The sequence below is a fragment of the Salvelinus sp. IW2-2015 genome, linkage group LG21 (genome assembly GCF_002910315.2).
Source record: "Salvelinus sp. IW2-2015 linkage group LG21, ASM291031v2, whole genome shotgun sequence".
Lineage (NCBI taxonomy): Eukaryota > Metazoa > Chordata > Actinopteri > Salmoniformes > Salmonidae > Salvelinus > Salvelinus sp. IW2-2015.
In genome coordinates, this window is record NC_036861.1 from 2,137,532 (window position 1) to 2,154,379 (window position 16,848).

The window sequence follows — 16,848 nt, forward strand, 5'->3', positions numbered from 1 at the left end:
ACGTTACAGCCCTTATTTCTAAAATAGATTTTAAAAAAATGCTAATCCTTCATCAATCTACACACAATTACCCCATAATGACAAGGTAAAAACAGTTTTTAGAAAATTTTGGCAAATGTATTAAAAAAACCCTAAGCACACAGCCAAGACAATAGAGTGGCTTCGGGACAAGTCTCTGAATGTCCTTGAGTGGCCCAGCCAGAGCCTGAACTTGAACACGATTGAACTTTCTGGAGAGACCTGAAAATAGCTGTGTAGCGACGCTCCCCATCCAACCTGACAGAGCTTGAGAGGATCTGCAGAGAAGAATGGGAGAAACTCACCAAATACAGGTGTGTCAAGCCTGTAGCGTCATACCCAAGAAGGCTCAAGGCAATAACCGAAGGTGCTTCAACAAAGTACTCAGTAAAGGGTCTGAATACTTAGGTAAATGTCATATTTTCCAAATCTAAAAAAACTGTTTTTGCTTTCTCATCATGGGGTATTGTGTGAAGATTGACGAGGAATTTTATTTGAATCMATTTCAGAATCGGGCCTGAGTGGGGGKCTGAATAATTCCCGAATGCTCTGTACATACTGTATGGGACGAGGCTAACTAGCTATTATGTTATCCTTCTTACTGTAAAAGGACTGGTTAAGGTTAACATTTACAATAATTGCCCCTAATACCTTCTTGTTTACACKGTAATTACAGACTAATATTATGATGKCCACAGGTTCGAGGAATCCACTGAGCACAAGCGTCAGTTTCATGTTTAACTAACAAACTTGATTCAACGTGTTTGTGCCCTGTGGGAATCTGTGGGTAAAATGATTACAGGTCGATTTATAAAGGTGTGAAGCTTATTTACAATGTTTCATCAAGTTTAAGTCATGGTTTAGAGTTGTTTTACTTNGTAAAATGATTACAGGTCGATTTATAAAGGTGTGAAGCTTATTTACAATGTTTCATCAAGTTTAAGTCATGGTTTAGAGTTGTTTTACTTTGTGTACCTGCACAGAGTCCTCTGGCTCTRTGCCAATGTGTGTTGGTGCCAGTTTTTATGGGTGTGGGTGCCAGTTTTTATGAGTGTGTGCGGGTGCCAATTTGTATGAGTGTGTGTGTGTGTGTGTCCCTGAGTTCCATGTGAACTGTTCCTGTTTGTGTGTGTCAACATCTATCTCCATCAGAACTTTATTTTCGTGTACGTCCATGTGAATGATGTGTGTGTGTGGGTAGGTGCGTGCATGCGTACTTCCGTGCGCACGTGTAGGTGTATGTGTGTGCGTGTGTGTGTTATATGACCTCCTCTCTCCCCCAGCTCAATGCAGAAGAGGCAGCATGGGCCCAGGTGAACCTCGGAGGGACTGCCCTCAGGGAGGCGCGGGCAGAGCTGGCCGAGGCCAGGAAACAGTGGCACTGCCTGCAGGTGGAGATCGAGTCCCTACATGCTCTGGTGAGCACACACACACACACACACACACACGCACATGCACAGACACACACACACACCACTATAAGCTTAGCATTGCGGCAGACACATACAGTACCTTCCTGTCTCTGACAAACACCCATACTGGATCAGTAGAGTATGGAGAACATTCATCTTGATTGATTCTGAAAGCACTATTGGGGATTCTTTCACTCTTATACTCTTGCCTCTTCCCCCTCTACCCCGTCCCCTCTCACTCTCTCTTCTGTTCCACCTTTTGTGTCATCCTCTTATCACCTTTTGTCCCTATCCACTCTCTCCTCTATCATATTCCCTCTTTCCCCTCTACACTGTCCTCCCTCTCCATCGCTGTGCTCCACCTTCTCCATCCCCTCTCTGCTCTCTCTACCCCTCTCCATTTTACAATTATTTAATCTCTCTGATCCTGCTATTTCCCCTCTCTCCTCTCTCCTCCATCTCCTCTCCCCTCTCTCCTCCTCCTCTCTCCCTTCTCTCCTCTCCTCCATATCTTCTCTCCCTCTCTTTCTCCCTCTCCCCTCTCCCCTCATCTCCTCTCACCTCTATCTCCTCCATCTCCTCTCCCCCCCATCTCCTCTCACCTCTCTTTCTCTCCCCGCTCTCCTCCATCTCCTGTCTCCTCCTCTCTCCTCTCTATCTTCTTCTCTCTCTCTCCTTTCCTCCATCTCTCTCCACTCTCTCCTCCATTCTCCATCTTCTCTCCCCTCTCTCCTCCATCTCCTCTCTCCTCTCCACTCTCACCTCTCTCTTCTTTCTCTCCTCTACCTTTCCTCCATCTCCTCTCCCCTCTCCTCCATCTCCTCTCTCCTCTCCCCCTCTCTCCTCCATCTCCTCTCCATCTCCTCTCCCCTCTTTAATACTTCTCCTCTCTCCTCTCCCTCCATCTCATCTCCCTCTCTAATACTTCTCCTCTCTCTCTCCCCTCCACCTTCTATCCCCTCCATCTCCTCTGTCCGATCTCTCCTTTTCACCTGCTCTTTCTGTCCCACATCATTTTTCCTGTCCACCCTCTCTCTCTCTCCCCCGTCCTTCCTTCCCAGGAGAAAGGTCTGGAGAGTTCCCTCCACCACACCCAGCGTCAGTACTCCAGCCAGCTGCAGGGCCTGTCCAGGTCATCCAAGGCCTGGAGGGCGAGCTGGAGCAGGTGAGGGGCGGCCTGGCCACGCAGCGAGAGCGCCACGGCCAGCTGCTCAATACCAAGATGAGGCTGGAGAAAGAGATCGCCACTACAGGCGCCTGCTGGAGCGCGGAGGGAGGGCAGGTGAGGGGGGCTAACGGTCACAGACAGGGCCTATGTGCCCCAATGGTACAGATCCTGGGGCAGATGTAGCAGAGGAGGTTTGGTGAACTACATGGTGATGAGTAACCTTCCCTGAGATATGACATGTGTAACTGTAACCCCAGAGCAAAGGCTTTACTCTAGAATGGAGCGCTGCTGAGCTAATTCGATTTCTGGTCAATTATACAGACATAAACTCAGCAAAAAAAGAAAAGTCCCTTTTTCAGGACCCTGTCTTTCAAAGATAATTCATAAAAAACAAATAACTTCACAGATCTTCATTGTAAAGGGTTTAAACACTGTTTCCCATGTTCAATGAACCATAAACAATTCATGAACATGCACCTGTGGAACGGTCTTTAAGACACTAACAGCTTACAGACAGTAGGCAATTAAGGTCACAGTTATAGAACTTAGGACACTAAAGAGGCCTTTCTACTGACTCTGAAAAACACCAAAAGAAAGATGCCCAGGGTCCCAGCTCATCTGCATGAATGTGCCTTAGGCATGCTGCAAGGAGCATGAGGACTGCAGATGTGGCCAGGGCAATAAATTGCCATGTCCGTACTGTGAGATGCCTAAGACAGCGCTACAGGGAGACAGGACAGACAGCTGATCATCCTCGCAGTGGCAGACCACGTGTAACAACACCTGCACAGGATCAGTACATCCGAACATCACACCTGTGGGACAGGTACAGAATGGCAACAACAACTGCCCGAGTTACACCAGGAACGCACAATCCTCCTCGTGCTCAGACTGTCCGCAATAGGCTGAGAGAGGCTGGACTGAGGGCTTGTTAGGCCTGTTGTAGAGGCAGGTCCTCACCAGACATCACCGGCTGACGGTCACGGCTTTGTCTCACCAGGGGTGATGGTCGGATTCACAATTATCGTCGAAGAAATGAGCGTTACACCGAGGCCTGTACTCTGGAGCGGGATCGATTTGGAGGGCAGGGTCCGTCATGTCTGGGGCGGTGTGTCACAGCATCATCGGACTGAGCTTGTTGTCATTGCAGGCAATCTCAATGCTGTGCGTTACAGGAAGACATCCTCCTCCCTCATGTGGTACCCTTCCTGCAGGCTCATCCTGACATGACCCTCCAGCATGACAATGCCACCAGCCATACTGCTCGTTCTGTGCATGATTTCCTGCAAGACAGGAATGTCAGTGTTCTGCCATGGCCAGCGAAGAGCCCGGATCTCAATCCCATTGAGCACGTCTGGGACCTGTTGGATCGGAGGGTGAGGGTTAGGGCCATTCCCCCCAGAAATGTCCGGGAACTTGCAGGTGCCCTGGTGGAAGAATGGGGTAACATCTCACAGCAAGAACTGGCAAATCTGGTGCAGTCCATGAGGAGGAGATGCACCGCAGTACTTAATGCAGCTGGTGGCCACACCAGTTACTGACTGTTAGGGACACATTATTCCATTTCTGTTAGTCACATGTCTGAGGAACTTGTTCAGTTTACGTCTCAGTTATGTTCATACAAATATTTACACATGTTAAGTTTGCTGAAAATAAACGCAGTTGACAGTTAGAGGACGTTTCTTTTTTTGCTGAGTTTAGATGCACACAGATGAATACGCACCTACTAAGGGTGAGATAGCTGATATGAAGGTATAACGTTATATTGTGAAATTACATTTTAAAACAGTTTCATGCTACAGGGCATATTCACAGCAATGAGCTGGCAGGTCTTTATMCTAAACGGTAAACCTGAACTATTGATAAGAACCATAAAGTGCTGAGAGGTATAAAATGGCATGACCTGAAATGAACTTCTGCATTAAGAATGAAGATGGATGAAATAAACAGGCAGGATAAGCTTTCGTACAACATTAAAATGTCCAAACAGAAATTGTATCACATTGAAGTTCTTAACGAGACGGTAAAGAAATTTGAAGGTATTTTGCTCTAGAAACTTTTTGRGGGCACTATACATTTTAAAGRAAATGGATCGAAAGTGAAGGTTGTGAATCATTAGTCAGTARGAGAAAGATGATCTYAGGATCTGTGAGGACATGAGGAAGGTTTTAAGTTGCATGAACTCTCCTTCACGTTGCAAATGAACCAAAATGAAGATGCCCCAGTTGCTATTAACAGAACATGAAGACATGCTATAAAAACTCCCCAATGAGGGTCCCACGCCTATAATGACCCATCTTTTGTTTCCCACATTCAGACAGTCAAAAACGTATCACCAAACACATCAAATACATACAGTTGAAGTCGGAAGTTTACATACACTTAGGTTGGAGTCATTAAAACTCGTTTTTCAACCACTCCACAAATTTCTTGTTAACAAACTATAGTTTTGGCAAGTCGGTTAGGACATCTACTTTGTGCATGACACAAGTAATCTTTTCCAACAATTGTTGCCAGACAGATTATTTCACTTATATAAATTCATTGTATCACAATTCCGTGGGTCAGAATTTACATACACTAAGTTGACGTGCCTTTAAACAGCTTGGAAAATTCCAGAAAAGTGTCATGGCTTTAGAAGCTTCTGATAGGCTAATTGACATCATTTGAGTCAATTGGGGGTGTTACCTGTGGATGTATTTCAAGGCCTACCTTCAAACTCAGTGCCTCTTTGCTTGACATCATGGGAAAATCCAAAAGAATCAGCCAAGAGCTCAGAAAAACAATTCTAGACCTCCACAAGTCTGGTTCATCCTTGGGAGCAATTTCCAAATGCCTGAAGGTACCACGTTCATCTATAACAACCATTGTACGCAAGTATAAACACCATGGGACCACACAGCCGTCATACCGCTCAGGAAGGAGACGCGTTCTGTCTCCTAGAGATGAACGTACTTGGTGCGAAAAGTGCAAATCAATCCCAGAACAACAGCAAAGGACCTTGTGAAGATTCTGGAGGAAACAGGTTTAAAATGTATCTATATCCACAGTAAAAACGAGTCCATATCGACATAACCTGAAAGGCCGCTTAGCAAGGAAGAAGCCACTGCTCCAAAACCGCCATAAAAAAGCCAGACTACGGTTTGCAACTGCACATGGGACAAAGATCGTACTTTTTGGAGAAATGTCCTCGTGCTGATAAAACAAAAATAGAACTGTTTGGCCATAATGACCATCCTTATGTTTGGAGGGAAAGGGGGAGGCTTGCAAGTCGAAGAACCATCCCAACCGTGAAGCACGGTGGTGGCAGCATCATGTTGTGGGGGTGCTTTGCTGCAGGAGGGACTGGTGCACTTCACAAACTGATGGCATCATGAGGCAGGAAATTATGTGATATATTGAAGCAAACATCTAAACACATCAGTCAGGAAGTTAAAGCTTGGTCGCAAATGGGTCTTCCAAGGGGCCCCCGGTGGCGCAGTGGTCTAGGGCACTGCATCGCAGCTGTGCCACCAGAGACTCTGGGTTTGCGCCCAGGCTCTGTCGCAGCCGGCCGCGACCGAGAGGTCCGTGGGGCGACGCCCTAGCGTCATCCGGGTTAGGGAGGGTTTGGCCGGTAGGGATATCCTTGTCTCATCGTGCACCAGCCTCCTGTGGCGGCGGGCCGGGGCGTGCGGGGGCAGTGCGCGCTATACACAATGGTGGGCCAGGTGCACGGTGTTTCCTCCGCACATGGTGCGGCTGGCTTCCGGGTTGGAGGCGCGCTGGTTAAGAAGCAGTGCGGCTTGGTTGGGTTGTGTTTCGGAGGACGCATGGCTTTCGACCTTCGTCTCTCCCGAGCCCGTACGGAGTTGTAGCGATGAGACAACATAGTACAACATAGTAATTACTAGCAATTGGATACCACAAAATTGGGGAGAAAAGGGGGTAAAATGTATTTTTTTTTTTTTTATAATATTAAATGGGTCTTCCATATGGACATTGACCCAAGCATACTTCCAAATTTGTGACAAAATGGCTTAAGGACAACAAAGTCAAGGAATTGGAGTGGCCATCACAAAGCCTGACCTCAATCCTATAGAAGATTTGTTGGCAGAACTGAAAAGGCGTGTTTGCGAGTAAGCGAGGGCTACAAATCCGACTCAGTTACACCAGCTCTGTCAGGAGGAATGGGCCAAAATTCACCCAACTTATTGTGGGAAGCTGTGGAAGGCTACCGGAAACGTTTGACCCAAGGTTAACAATTTAAAGGCAATGCTACCAAATACAATTGAGCGATGTAAACTTCTGACCCACTGGGAGTGTGAGAAGAAATAAAAGCTGAAATAAATCATTCTCTCTACTATTTTCTGACATTTCACATTCTTAAAATAAAGTGGTGATCCTAACTGACCTAAGACAGGGAATTTTTACTCGGATTAAATGTCAGGAATTGAGAAAACGGTTTAAATGTATTTGGCTAAGGTGTATGTAAACTTCCGACTTGTAGGAAAGCACCCCCTTGTTCCCAAACATTTTCAATTAAATTAAACATCCAAAAGATGGCGCGGGATGAAGAAGGCAGACATTTACGTGCCCCCAGCCGATGTGTTTTTTTGTTTGTTTTTGCGTTGTTTGTAACTTATTTTTGTACAATAATGTTGCCGCTACAGTCTCTTATGACCGAAAATAACTTCTAGACATCAGGACTGCGATTACTCACCACGGACTGGCAGAAATATTTTTTCCTTCACGACTCTGACGAGCTGACGCGAAGATATACTGCTTCCTCAGGAACATGCCCCAATCCCTTGATCTGCGTGTAGAGGAGGGACGGAGAAGAGGGAGCAAAGAGCGGGCTGCCTTCTGAGAATTCGTAGGCGATCGAATACCCCCCACTTCCTCCATTCTCGCTAGCAAACGTGCAATCCTTGAGAAAAAAATTGACGAGTTACATGGAAGATTAAACTACAACGGGACATTAAAAACTGTAACATATTATGCTTCATGGAGTCGTGGCTGAACGACGACAATGTCAACATACAGCTGGCGGTTATACAACGTACCGGCAGGATAGAACAGCGGCGTCTGGTAAGACATAGGGGCGGCGGACTATGTATTTTTGTAAATAACAGCTGGTGCACGATATCTAAGGAAGTCTCGAGCTATTGCTCGCCTGAGGTAGAATATCTCACGAGCTGTAGAGACCACACTACGCCCGAAGGATCTGTATTCTTCGTAGCTGTTCCATACCACCACAGTCAGGGCTGGCACTAAGACAGCATTGAATGATCGTGCATAAGCAAACAAGAACATGCTCACCCAGAGGCGGCGCTCTAGTAGCCGGGGACTTTAATGCAGGGAAACATAAATCCATTTACCAAATTCTATCAGCATGTTACATGTGCAACCAGAGGAAATAATACTCTGGACCACCTATACTCCACACACAGAGACGCATACAAAGCTCTCCCTCTCCCTCCATGGCAAATCTGACCATAATTCTATCCTCTACCGTTCCTGCAAAAATTAAAGCAGACGCACCAGGTACAGATGAAAAAAAAGTGTTCAGATGAAGCCAGATGCGAAAGCCACAGGACTGTTTGCTAGCACAGACAGGAATATATTCCTCGATTCCTCCGATGACATTGTGGAGTACAACAACATCAGTCATTCGATTCATTCAATAAGTGCATCGATGACGTTGTCCCCACAGTGACCGCACGTACATACCCCAACCAGAAAGCCATGGATTATAGCAGGATCCGCACTGAGCTAAAGGCTAGAGCTGCACTTCAAGGAGTGGGACCTAACCCGGAAGCTTTATAGAAATCCCGCTATGCCCTCGCGACGAACCATCAACAGGCAAAGCGTCAATACAGGACTAAGATTGAATCGTACACACCGCTCTGACTCTTACGGATGTGGGCAAGGGCTTGCAAACCATTACAGACTACAAAGGGAAGGCACAGCCGACAGCTGCCCCAGTGACATGAGCTACCAGACGAGCTAAACTACTTCTATGCTCGCTTTGAGGCAAAGAACACTGAAACATGCAGAGAGCACCAGCTGTTACGGGAAGACTGTGTGATCACGCTCTTGCAGCCAATGTGAGTTAAGATCTTTAAACAGGTCAACTATCACAAGGCCGCAGGGCCAGATGGATACCAGGACGTGTACTGCGCCATACGCTGACCACTGGTAAGTGTCTTCACTGACATGTTCAAACCTCTCCTGTCCGAAATCTGTAATACCCACATGTTAAAGCAGACCAAACCAATAGTGCCCTGTGCCCAAGAACAGACTACGGGGTGTTAAAAAAAAAAACCTGCCTACCAGAACTACTGACCCCGTAGCACTCCGTCTGTAGCATGAAGTGCTTTGAAAGGCTGGTCATGGCTCACAATTCATCATCATGCAGACAGAAACCTAGATCCACTCCAATTTGCATGCCACCCTAACAGATCCATAGATGAATGCCATTCTCTTATTGCACTCCACACTGCCGCTTTCCCACCGGACAAGCAGGGAACGCCTATGTGCGATATGCTATCATTGACTCAGGGTGCGCTACTCAGCGTTCAAATCACATATGCTCAAGAGCTCATCAATAAGCTAAGGAACCCTGGGACTAAACACCACCCTCTTGCAACTGGATCCTGGACTCCTGACGGGCTGCCCCCCAGGGTGGTAAAGGTAGTAACAACACTCCGCCAGCGGATCCTCCTTAGCAACACAGGGGCCTCAGGGTGTGTACTCAGTCCCTCCTGTACTCTCCTGTTCACTGCATGGACTGTCACGGCCAGGTAACGCTCCACACCACTCATAAATTTGCCGGAGAACAAAACAGTGTAGGCCTGTCACAGACATAACGACGAGACAAGCCTATAGGGAGAGGGCAGAGGACCTGGCCGTACGTGGGGGCCCGGACAACCAACCTCATCACCTACAACGTGGGTCAAGACAAAGGAGATGATTGTGGGCTACAGGAAAAAGAGGACCGAGCACGCCCCATTCTCATCGACGGGGCTGCAGTGGAGCAGGTTGAGTGCTTGAAGTTCCTTGGTGTCCACAGCACCAACAAACTAATATGGTCCAATTACACCAAGACAGTCGTGAAGAGGGCATGACAAAACCTATTCCCCCTCAGGAGACTGAAAAGATTTGGAATTGGTCCTCAGATCCTCAATAGGTTCTACAGCTGCACCATCTACAGCTGCACCATCGAGAGCATCCTGGCTGGTTGCATCACTGCCTAGTATGACAACTGCTCGGCCTCCGACCGCAAGGCACTACAGAGGGTAGCGCGAACGGACCGGTACATCACTGGGGCCAAGCTTCCTGCCATCCAGGACCTCTACCAGGCGTTATCAGAGGAAGGCATTAAACATTGTCAAAGACTCCAGCCACCCTAATCATAGACTGTTCTCTCTGCTAAGGCACAGCAAGTGGTACCGGAGCGCCAAGTCTAGGTCCAAGAGGCTTCTAAACAGCTTCTAGCCCCAAGCCATAAGACTCCTGAACATCTAGTCAAATGGCTACCCAGACTATTTGCATTGCCCCCCACCCCTCTCCCCCTCTTTACACCACTGCTACGCTCTGTTGTAATCTATGCATAGTCACTTTAATAACTCTAGCTAAATGTACATACTACCTCAACTAACCGGTGCCACCGCACATTGACTCTGTATYGGTACCCCCCTGTGTATACTGTAGTCTCGCTATTGTTATTTTACTGCTGCTCTTTAATTACTTGATACTTTTATCTCTTATTCTTATCCATATTTTTTTTAAACTGCATTGTTGGTTAGGGGCTCGTAAGTAAGCATTTCACTGTGAGGTCTACACCTGTTGTATTCGGCGCATGGGACTAATACAATTTGATTGGATTTGAAAATGAGCTTAAAGGATGAAGGATAAAAAAGGATTCCTCATATTTTATCCCCTTTGTTTATCTGTCAAAACAACTAGATTTACGTGTTGAGTCTTCCTCTTTTGTTGAGGAGTGTGACAGATTACTTTCTTTACTGTTGCAGCTGCATAGAGAATCAAAAATAATTGCAGGTTGAGACAGAGATGTTCTGGTGGTGAGTCAATATAATTGMGAAACTGTTGGTTACTGGAAATTCCACAGGCTTGTGCTAATGTACACTGAGTATACAAAACACTTAGGACACCTGCTCTTTCCATGACATAGTCTGACTAGGTGAATCCTGGGGAAAGCTATGATCTCTTATTTATGTCACTTGTTAAATCCACTTCAATCAATGTTGATGRAGGAGAGGAGACAGGTTAAAGAAGGATTTTTAAGCCTTGAGCAGGGTATGGTAGGTGCCAGGTTTGTGTCAAGAACTGCAACGCTGCAGGGTTTTTCAAGATTTAAGAATGGTCCACCACCCAAATGACATCCAGCCACCTTGACACAACTGTGAGAAGTATTGGAGTCAACATGGGCCAGCATCCCTGTGGAACGCTTTCGACACCTTGTAGAGTCCAAGGGGTGGGGGCGGGGGATGTGCTCTTAATGTTTTGTACACTCAGTGTATTTACTTACATACAGTACAGGCAGACAGACAGCCAGGMRGGAAAACAGGCAGACAGACAGACATGCAGAAAGACAGACAGTAAGACAGGCAGACAGACTCATTTCTCTGCATTGTGTGTACAGATATAAGACATTTTTAAACTACCAGATGTTCTGTACCAGACATCCCCACATTCACCTCTTCACCTCATGGCGTTCGATCACTAAGATCTTTAATGTCGTTTCCTCTTAACATTTATTACGGAAGATTCCATTCAATTTACAGGCCTAAAGTTTATACTCAATTATCATCACTGAGGCTTTCACAGGCTGGTCACACGAATGCATTCAAGCACAGACAGTTCACGGCCATTATGTTTGTACATCGCAGATTTGTCTCTCAATTTAGCACACTCACCCCAGCAGGCCTCATAATTATGTTTTTAGTACCACCTTTTCTTGATCTGGGAGGTACCCCGCATKATCTAGTTTTATAACCATCCGGGTTGAGTAAGGTGACGCTCGATGATGCATCCTAGATCTTCTCCCAGTCTATTGGATTTATATCTATGTTCTCAGAAGATCACAATGCACTTGCTCAACTCAAGATGCCAGGCTCTGTATTGTATCAATCTGCTCTGTCATATCATGATTCGGATGTCCTGACCACACTTTAAGATATCCTTCCGCCAGGCAATTTCTTTGAGTGCACGGAAATGGCTAAAGTTATCCATCAAATATGTAGACAGCGTCTTAGACAGCGTCTGAGACAGCTGCCGAAGTAGTGTCCCCCCTCACAGATTCCATCGAGTCCTACTCCCCATGTTTTCTCATCTATTCACAGGTACCCAGGTGGGCGTAACGGACAGGTTATGAGGCTACGGCGCTGGAGGGGCCCCATAAGAGAGCCAGGCCCCATAGGGGAGGAGCCCAAGGAGAATGGAGTGGAGGAGAACGGCCTCAGTGACCCCGCAGTGACCCCTGAGCCACTGTCCGAGCCCCTGCCTGAGAGACCCCAGCAGTGGTCTGTGACAGAGAACGGCCTGAGGAAGAGCCCTGCACTAACGCTGCATAGGCAACAGAGCCTGGTCATCCTTACAGGTGGGTGACGTGGTCAGACACATACACACACAGAATGGTACACACATATTCATGTTAATAGTCATATACACACTCATATACACACAATCAGGCAGGAATACCATACACACATYCAGTATGCTAAATACACTATATATAAAAACATTTGTGGATTTGGATATTTCAGCCACACCTGTTGTTGACAGGTGTATAAAATCGAGCATACAGCCATGCAATCTCCATAGACAAACATTGTCAGTAGAATGGCCTTACTGAAGAGCTCAGTGACTTTCAATGTGGCACCGTCATAGGATGCCATCTTTCCAACAAATCAGTTTGTCAAATTTCTGCCCTGGTAGGGCTGCCCCGGTCAATTGTAAGTGCTGTTATTGTGAAATGGAAATGTCTAGGAGCAACAACGGCTCAGCTGCGAAGTGGTAGGCAACACAAGCTCACAGAACGAGACCGCCGAGTGCTAAAGCGCATAGCGCGTAAAAATCGTCTGTCCTCGGTTGCAACACTCACTACCAAGTTCCAAACTGCCTCTGGAGGCAACGTCAGCACAAGATCTGTTCGTCGGGAGCTTCATGAAAAGGGTTTCCATGGCTGAGCAGCCGCACACAAGCCTKCCGCCATTGGACTCTGTAGCATCGAAAAACGCGTTCTCTGGAGTGATGAATCACGCTTCAACATCTAGCCATTCCTACGGACGAATCTGGGTTTGGCGAACACTACCTGCCCCAATGTGTAGTGCAAACTGTAAAGTTTGGTGGAGGAGGAGTAATGGTCTGGGGCTGTTTTTCATGGTTTGGGCTAGGCCCCTTAGTTCCAGTGAAAGGAAATCTTAACGCTACAGCATTCAATGACATTCTAGATGATTCTGTGCTTCCAACTTTATGGCAACAGTTTGGGGAAGGCCTTTTCCTGTTCCAGTATGACAATGCCCCCGTGCACAAAGCGAGGGTCATACAGAAATGGTTTGTCGAGATCGGTGTGGAAGAACTTGACTGGACTGCACAGAGCCCTGACCTCAACCCCATCAATCACCTTTGGAATGAATTGGAACACCGACTGTGAGCCAGTCCTAATCGCCCAACATCCGTGCCCAACATCCGTGCCCGACCAATGCTCTTGTTGCTGAATGGAAGCAAGTCCCCCCAGCAATGTTTCAACATCTAATGGAAAGCCTTCCCAGAAGTGTGTAGGCTGTTATGGCAGCAAAGGGGGGACCAACTCCATATTAATGTCCATGATTTTGGAATGAGATGTTCGACAAGCAAGTGTCCACATACTTATGGTCATGTAGTGTATGTGTGTGCGACCAATCAAATTTCTGTTTGATTTGAGTATGTGTTTTATGTGCAGAGCCAGAGAGAGACAACGATCTGAGGATTTCCACAGTGAAGACCCAGGAATTCCTCCAAGGCAACGTGGTGAGGGAGAGTGCAGAAGGCACTGGCACCGTGGAGTAAGTATTTATCAGACATAGGACTGTTGCGGTGACCGTATTACCGCCACACCTGTGCTGAGTACACTGTACCAACCAGGATGGGAACGGCCGCATAAATATTTTTGCTTTCAGAGTCATCGTCGCCCTGGTGCTTAAGCCAGTTGTTTTACTAACTGTGTCATCTCGTAAACTTTCCTTGACTTTGAATTAGATCATTATCACAATTAACTGTTCAGTAGGCATGTACAATCATTGTGTGTTTGGGAAGGGTTCTCTGACATATATTTTACTGTAAAAGTCATGCAATCATATAGGACCAATCATCAGTTAGAGATASCATATTAGGATTTACCCCAGGTTTACTGTGGCCAGGGTACACTTCACAACACCAGCTTTGTTAAGGAATGTTTGTTTGATTGTTTCTATACATGTACTCTATGTTTCTAGTTGTTGTCTAGCATGTCCCTCTAATCACTCTGACATCAAGAAGAATGTATTTGAAAATCTAATCAAACACTTCATGAGAGACCATGAGCTCATGTTGCACAACATTTCCATAGGCTATTTAATTGTGTGAGAAAACAGAATGATGGCCTCTATTAAAAATAGGATCCCATCAGCTTGTATAGGCTARGCCTACTATATTTTTTTCTCAACTTTCCTAATATTAAGCACATTGCTTCTCTTTACAACAGTATAGCCTACCTGGCTAGCATAAAAAAATGAAGCATAGGAAAAGCGTCCTCCATTCGCTATTTAAGTGCAGAGAAACATGTATTTTTKCCCTGCCCGTTTCGAGACAAGTGCATAATAATGGTCCATTCTGAATCAAAACAAATTTCACACACATATTATTGCGTAAAAAAAAGTTTTGGGATGGTAGTGGTTGCATTAATTTGGAATCTATCACATCCCACAACTGTCCCAGACTATGTTTGCAATGTTTATTTATTGCACWTTATAGAATAAGTCAACTTTTGTACAATGGGGGAGGGTAGATTGACATAGGCTAGTGCTTTTGCTTGTCGTTAGGCCTACTCATCTTGTTGGCTGACGAAAAGTAAATGTGGACAGTTCTTCCAATATCTTCAATATGCACCTCGGAATTGGATAAGAWTGCGTGCAGTTGCATCCCCGATGTGTCTGTCTTCACTTGTAGCCTGTGAGAAAGACCCGATCACGTGATGGAGAGCCATGTGAGTGAGAAGTGCTTCGGAGCACGTAGCGAAAAGGGAATTATAATTATTATATTTAGCCCAAGGGCACAACAGTCACTGGCCGCAAAAGGCATGGATTTTTAAGAGTGCATTACGGTCACACAAAGGGGATGCCGCCGGGAAATTTGAGGCATTATCAAGTGCTTGCCAAATTGTGAATGAGAGACTGATGAAGTGTGTACAGCCTGTGCAAAAAGAACAAAGCAGAGCTCATGCCTTTCAAGCAACTTTTTTTCAAATCATCATTAGAGTGGCATCATGCATCCTTACAATGTATTAAAAATCTAAACATATAGCCCAATGTTTGAAGAACAACTAAAAGGTACATTAATAACTAAATTAAGAATATAGGAGTACCTATTTCTTTGTTAACTGCTCAACACAGAATAGCTGCATATGCACACTCCCTCAAATCATTTGGAGAAAATATAATTTCTAGTTTATTCAGCTTTATTCTATTGTATTCTTCATACTATAAAATAATATAAAATAATGCCACGGAATTCTAAGCACATCTTGTCTACTAAATGAACTAGTGTAGCCCACAGTCATATGGCATAGTCATATGGTCAACTCAGAGGGCCTAACATAAGGTCAACTCAGAGTATGCTATTCTGTTCTTGTGAAATAGACTAAAAAGAAATATTCATCATGTTTCTTTATACCTGTCTAAAATAAAGAATGGATTTATTGTTAAAGTGTAGGCTATATTACATGGATGTATTAGACTTTTTAAAGTCGAGATGTTCCAAAGGTCTGCATCAGTGGCTTGTAGGCTATGTGTGGAAGCCAGCAGATGCTAAATGTGTTTAGGTTAATTAATGGTCAGTTACCGTGAGACCGACAGTTATTTGGTTGACAATCACCGGCTGATGAAATTTCATGATCGTCACATCCCTTATCAGACCTATTAATCGTGATTGTTGACCCAATGTCACCGCCTGCTTCAGTCAGTGTGAAAAGTAATCGTTCCTTAGTGTCAGAGAGTGTCAACTACAATGAAGGGAGCAGGGATGCTTTACTTATGTTATTCAAGAGACTATTATGGGATATATTTTCAAACTGTTAAATGAGGTATTCTAAATATAATTCAGGGCACATTTTTTACCACTTTCGGTAGCAGCTGACACATCTTTCACATGAACCACCTTTCTGTGTGTATTGTCTTTGTTAGACTAATGATGACACCAAGAGACACTCCCATTTTCCCTCCCTTAGCGAACATCTTGTCCGAGAGACAAGATGCGCAGACACGCACGCGCACACACACACCCACAGGGAAGTACCTCTGCATGCCTAAGCCAGGAGTGATTAACAGCAGTATATTCAGTTGCGAAATGTGGCATRAATTTGGCATGAGCTCTCGTTCTGGGGGTTGTTGGGAATCTTTCTCATTGAGAGACATTCCTTAATAAGCTTCATTAGATGTGGAGACATCGGCGTTTCCCAAGAGGGAGTGGCGTCTGTCATTCCTAAATTCTTTGTGCACACATCAGGTGTTAAAACCGCACACTGTACCAAACGGGATGGGAACGGCCGCATAAAAATGTTTGCTTTCAGAGTCATCGTCGCCCTGGTGCTTAAGCCAGTTGTTTTACTAACTGTGTCATCTCGTAAACTTTCCTTGACTTTGAATTGGATACTTATCACAATTAACTGTTCATGAGGCATGTACAATCATTGTGTGTTTGGGAAGGGTTYTCTGACATACCTTTTACTGTAAAAGTYCCACCCATACAATCATATAGGACCAATCATCAGTTAGAGATACCATATTAGGATTTACCCCAGGTTTACTGTGGCCAGGGTACACTTCACAACACCACACCAGCTTTGTTTAAGGAATGTTTGTTTGATTGTTTCTACACATGTACTCTACGTTTCTAGTTGCCGTCAGGTTTACTGTGGCCAGGGTACACTTCACAACACCACACCAGCTTTGTTTAAGGAATGTTTGTTTGATTGTTTCTACACATGTACTCTACGTTTCTAGTTGCCGT

The 16,848-nt window shown here is 45.5% G+C and overlaps 1 pseudogene; it reads left to right on the forward strand.

The window, feature by feature from the left end:
- The window catches only part of LOC111982317 (keratin, type I cytoskeletal 18-A-like), a 37,126-nt pseudogene that overhangs the window by 17,636 nt on the left and 2,642 nt on the right, over nt 1–16,848 (forward strand).